At 36.2% G+C, this 6222-nt stretch overlaps 1 long non-coding RNA gene across 1 annotated transcript; it reads left to right on the forward strand.

The window, feature by feature from the left end:
- The first annotated feature begins 683 nt into the window (after positions 1-683).
- LOC137090586 (uncharacterized) lies at positions 684-2392 on the forward strand. The gene is made up of 3 exons (XR_010907908.1): positions 684-791; positions 1381-1540; positions 1865-2392. It is a non-coding gene; the product is annotated as an uncharacterized lncRNA (long non-coding RNA).
- Positions 2393-6222: the final 3830 nt, after the last annotated feature.

Here is a 6222-nt window from a genome sequence, read left to right on the forward strand (position 1 = left end):
ATTTTCCAGAAGAGGACACACAGTTTAGAGGACGTGCTGCATATCATCGAGTGTTCTTCATCAACCTCTATCGGGTCTTGCATCTACAAAATAAACGGTAATTGAAATTTTTTTCATTTCGCAAATAATTTTTGATATCAAACTGATGCTCAGGAGCTTATCTTGCTTGGTATTTGAACATTTCATTTAACAGTGAGGCTCAGATTTGAATAGCCAAAACAATATTACTTTTGGGTGTTTTTTTGTTTAAATTTGGTAACATTTGCAGTAGAACTCCCCCAATACCTGTCAAAAATAAAATTGCTACCCATAATTTTTTGATTGCCAAATATATTTAGCAGTTTGACTGTAGGTACTTAGCCTACCTCTTTTGCCTGTAGGTTGCTCTCACCTAGTGTTAACTAATTATTGACCTTTTATAATTTTTCTTCTTAAAAATCTTACCATGGTAAGAATAATGTATTTGTTCCCTACAGGTGTCTGCTACTTCAGCTGACATTGAGACAATTTAGTCTTCCTGCAAGTCCTAGTCTGATACTGCCTAGTATATTTCATTTAGATTCATCGATAGACACATTGTATATCATTTACACAAGGTAATATGTATGCTTTGAAGTTTCAGGTGCAACTGGGCAAGTCCCAGTTAAAGGTTGGATAATCATCTCTGAGGACTGTGTAATCTCTTAGGGCATCACACCAACATTTGCAATGGGGCTTGCTGCTGTATTTGGAACTACATTCAACCTTCAGTTTCAAGATGAGGGACCCTGCACTCTGGAATTCATTTAGAGGTAAAAACTCTTCATTACTTGTCATCATTATATGGATATATACAATTAAATTAATTTGTTTGTATTTTTTTCCGCATAAAATGGTATTAGTACTGTACATTTCAAGCCACACACATGGTATTTTGCTTGACTATACAGGCTTTATATACTAAATTGTAATAATTAAAAATATATATATGCATGTATATAATTTTTTTAACTAAATATCCAAATAAATGTAATTACTAAACTAAATTAACTATTATAAACTAAATTACTGATCTGCCCACATTGTCACTATATGATATTTGAAATGAGCTGATGACATCACTTTTTTTCTCCAGAGTGGCTGTACAGCCGAATCAAATTCTGTTGCATTATTTTCATGTTTAACACTGTGTAACTGCTTTGAAATAATCTGCATTGTAAAAAGTGCTATAGAAATAAAGTTGACTTGACTTTAATATAATTTAATTTGATGTCACTTTTATATGTCATTCAAGTCCACTCTATTTGTGCAATGAAGAAAGACAAAAAACAAAACAATTCATTGCATTTAACTGAAAGCATGTTGTTGCAACACTCTGATCTTAGACTATTTTGATTTCAGGTGCTTTGTTGGTATAAATCCAGAAAAAGGGACGAAGGCCAAAAGGGGCAAGGTTGTCTCCAAGAAGAACGGTATGATCGTCCAGAAGAAGTCTTTTGAGACACGTCGCCATGCTACTGAAGAATCTCCTTGACTTTCAATGGAACTTTGATATAAATCGGTGAGCTCTTTAATCTCGCTCTCTTTGTTTTGACAGTCTGGCATTACCACATTAAACCACAAGAGAACTGGTATTATTAACTTTTGTAAGCATTAGCTTGGAGTGTATACTGTACGTTCGTGATTTTACAGTTTATTTATTATTATGATTGTTTGTTGTTGTTTGACAGTGACCAGGGGCGTAGCACCAAATTTTGGGCCCTGGGTACAAACCATCTTGCTGGGCCCCCGTACCATGTATGTGTATGTATAGAAAACGGACTTCCCTGCCTTGGGCCCTGGTTACTCAGTACCCTTTATCCCCCCAGTCCCACGCCCCTGACAGTGACAACACTGGAATAATACTGCAGAGAGGAACAGCGGCTACCAAAGTGATGGACATCTCTCCTGGATCCATATAAACTAAGATGTAAATACACAAGCTACCTCAAATGACTATTTTAAGCGGTAAAAATACAAGCCTACCTCACAGGACAATTTAAAGAGTAACCTGAAATGAAATAAACCCTAAAATGTTTTAATTGATGCATATTATTGATGCCTACTTTCAAAATGTTGTACTGTACTTTGTAGGTCTTCAAACTTATATGTTATATTAAACTAGGTTTTAATTAACTAGGTTTTTCCCTTCATGTTTGGTAAGGGTTAGGGGCAGTCTCTGAGCAATTTAAAGGGTTAGTTCACACAAAAATGAAAATTAGCCCATGATTTCCTACCCTCAAGTCATCCTATGTGTATATGACATTATTCTTTCAGACGAATACAGTCAGAGTTACATTAATAAATGTCCTAGCTCTTCCAAGCTTTATAACGGCATTGTTGTTCTGTTTTTTTAAGTCCATAAAAGTGCACATATACATCATATAACTGCTCCACACGGCTCCGGCGGATTAAAAAGGGCCTTCTGAAGTGAATTATTGGGTTTGTGTCAGAAAAATATCCATATTTAAAATTTTATAAAGTAAATTATCTAGCTTCAGGCTAATCACCGTTATTATTCAGCTTATGAAAAAAGTGTAGCGCCTCTCGCAGTTCAAAACGCTTGCGCTATGTCTGACATTGCACACCAGTTGCGCACGTCAGACGTAGTGTAAGCATTTTGAAATAAAAAGAAGAATCTAAAAGAAGAATGTCATATATACTGACTTGAAGGTTAGTAAATCATGGGCTGGGTGAACTAACTCTTCAAGTTTATTGCCATAGTCTAAAACAGATACTACTAGGCTCTTTTTGCTACTAGAAATCTCGTAGAAATGCCCAAAAGGATTTTGTTTTATGTTATTTTTTTCCATTTTTTTGTATTCATGCTAAAATTGACATTGCTCTTTGGAATAAAGGTATTTGATTTTGAAGTTATTGCTTATTTTCCATAATATTCACAATAATGCATATCTTAAGCAATTGCCTATAGCCCTGAGAATACTGAAGTTAATTGCAATTAATATTGATTGCAACGAAGACTGATATTTTAGGAAACTGCTAAATTTATTGTGTTTCTAATACAGTAAAAAATAAAAAAACTTATTTAAAAAATGCAACATATTTCTGTGATTATTTGAAAATTAAATATATATTTATATATTGAAAATATATTGTTTAGGTTGTTACTTTAATTCTCACAGTTTACTGTATTAGACTGTGAAATAATTTAACAGTGTGACTACAGACATATACAGCATTTCTGGTTTACAGACTACTACTGTAAAGTCATTTTACATATGAATACCGTAAAAATAACGGTATACTGCTGGCGTCTCTGCTGCCAGCTCTTTACTGTAAATTATAAAAATACAGAAATATACAGTTTTTCTAGTTTACAGACTACTACCGTAAAATAATTTTACATATGAATACCGTAAAAATAACGGTATACTGCTGGCGTCTCTGCTGCCAGCTCTTTACTGTAAATTATAAAAATACAGAAATATACCGTTTTTCTAGTTTACAGACTACTACCGTAAAATAATTTTACATATGAATACCGTAAAAATAACGGTATACTGCTGGCGTCTCTGCTGCCAGCTCTTTACTGTTATTTTACAGGGAAATTTTTTACAGTGCAATCTACAAATCAGAATATGGCATTTTTACCTCTTTCAGGCTGTCCTCTAGACTCAGGATTTTCAGCAAAGCCCCTGCAGTACTCAACAACGCAGGTACAAACTAATTATTCATTATTATTTCCAGATTTGTCTATAATAGTCAATATTATTAAGAAGGGCTTCTAATGGGGAATAAACAGGTCTAGGGGAAAAATAAACTAATAAAACATCAGGTTTTACCTCTAATAATATATAGCCTAACCATGATATATAAATGACTGGATTGCTTATCACGTTCTAAACTGTCATCAGGTATGGCAATTTCAAAACACTGCTTCACGAGGCTTTGAAGCGTTACGCTTCTGTTTCGGATCAATTGGTTCGCCGTGTATCAAACTGCCAGAGTCACAGGATTTACGTCATCACTGTTTCGAAACATTTCAAAACCACTGATGTTTTATTTTCACAAACAAAGGTTTCTTAAGAAAATTCCTACTTTAATTCATATTTCTTATGTAAAGTAGAATATTTAATCAAACCACTAAGAATAACCTACTTAAAAATACCTATGGCTACTTCTTTTTTGAAGAGATATGATGAGTTCTTTCATGTACCATTATTAATATCTGTTTGCTGTTTTTTTTCCTGTTTTTTTCCGTTCTTTCCATTTTTGTTCTACACTGAAAAAAATGACTTTGTGGTATTGTAAAATCTATTACATTAATTCATGTAATTTATACATTGTAAAATCAAGATTAAGTTGGAACTATATATCTTATGTAAAATTTACACAATTTATTAATGTAATAAATTAACTGAGAAGAAAGAGTACATTTTACCATATATTTACAAATAGTATTTAATGTTTTATAGTCACAGCACATTCACCTAAAAATACTAAGTAAATTTTAATCTGAAAAGCAAAGTGTGTTTGAATCTGCCCGCCCATTTTTGTTGTTGCTCAAAAAGATCCCGGTTCAGTGGCAGAGACTGAGACGGTCGGTTTGGGATGTCGCTTTTTGATGGCTGACTTATTCTCGGTAAGTTCTGACCTTTCTTTTTTAGATTTGTGATAACGATGTACTTCGTTTTTATGGTTTGATTATTGCATAGACGTTACGGTTTAAAATTGACTAAAAGTGAGTTTTAATCACAATAACGGTAGCTAAAGCTAAAGCATTATCCACTTCTATAAAGTTGAGACTGGTGTTTAGTCAAAGATAGAGGGGATTAAATGTAGTTCCCTTTCGAGAGAGGTTCCTCGTATTACGTATGGGAAAAACTCCTTTTCTCGAGAATGTGAAGCAAAACTTTTAATAAAGGTATCTATGTAAAGCGCAGTGAGCTGCACGGCCATAGCCCAGCGCGAGGAGCGCTCTGATTGGCCGGGCTGCGGCAACTGCAGGAACCTATGGTGAGGCGGCTGAGAGGAACGAACCAATGGGGGGCGTTCCAGAAGCCCGCCGAAAAAGGTGCTTATATTTGCATACAGGAGGCTATATAAGACCCTAATTCGCCATAGGTGTCAGATTTTATCTCCTTCAGCGATACCTTCGCTGGTCTCCGGAAGAAGCACCGCCGTTGAAAAGGCACCAGCGGAACCTGCAGCTGAGGACGACGGACTCTCCCTCTCCGCCTTCTCTGCCGTTCCAGCTACGCCATCCGGCGTTATATATCCTTTAAACTGTGTCTATGTTGAGTGTTATATGTGTTTGTGTGTGTGTTGCCGCTGCAACGCCACTTCTAGAGCTTACAGGCTTGTTCTACTCGAGGACTCTCTCGTTCCGCCGCGTCGTTAAGCGCCGCGGAAAGACGGAGCTCTTCTCACTCTCCCTCTGCTCTCGTCCCGTCGCGCTGAATAGCGCCGCGGAAAGAGAGAATGTTAGAGGACATGTATGAGGGGTGGTTTATACAAAATAAGTAGATTGCTAAGCAAACTGAGAGGAGAACTAACGTGTATACGCTCGCCAGCCGTCTGGCCAAAATCCCATAGGATTCAGGCGTCAGACGTAGGATTCGAGACGTTAGACGTCACGGTCACGTGTCGGAGCTGCGCTCAAAGTGCGCGGCGGCGTGGCGGCGACGTATGTGAGAAATTATATTTTTTTACTTTGCGTCTGAATAACGTACGCGTGGATAAACGCCTGGATAACGTACGCGTGGATAAACGCCTGGATAACGTACGCGTGGATAAACGCCTGGATATATTCATCAAAATTTGGAAACTGTATCCTACTATTTTGATAGTTTTTGTGAGAAGTCTCTTTTTGGGGAAGCTTATTCAGCAAGGATGGATGAAGTTAAAGTATACACATTTATAATGCTGCAAAAGCTTATATTTTTATTTATCTTAAGTATAAAGCTTTTGCATTATAAATGTAGGCCTAGGCTATCTTTAACCCTCTGCCCGACGAAAGCACCGGCTTTTTTGATCAGATGATAATGTTGTCATCACATCACATGCATTTGTTAGATATCTGAGAAGTTACTACCATATATAATATTTCTATAATAATGTTGTCATTATTTGCACATTTGTTTTCAGATATTCAAAATGTGTGTACGGGATGTTACAGTCTATGGCAGGGGTTTTCAAACTGGGGTCCCCAGAAAATTTTCAGATAGCCTAATTTAATAGACA

This window comes from Pseudorasbora parva, chromosome 10 (genome assembly GCF_024679245.1).
Source record: "Pseudorasbora parva isolate DD20220531a chromosome 10, ASM2467924v1, whole genome shotgun sequence".
Lineage (NCBI taxonomy): Eukaryota > Metazoa > Chordata > Actinopteri > Cypriniformes > Gobionidae > Pseudorasbora > Pseudorasbora parva.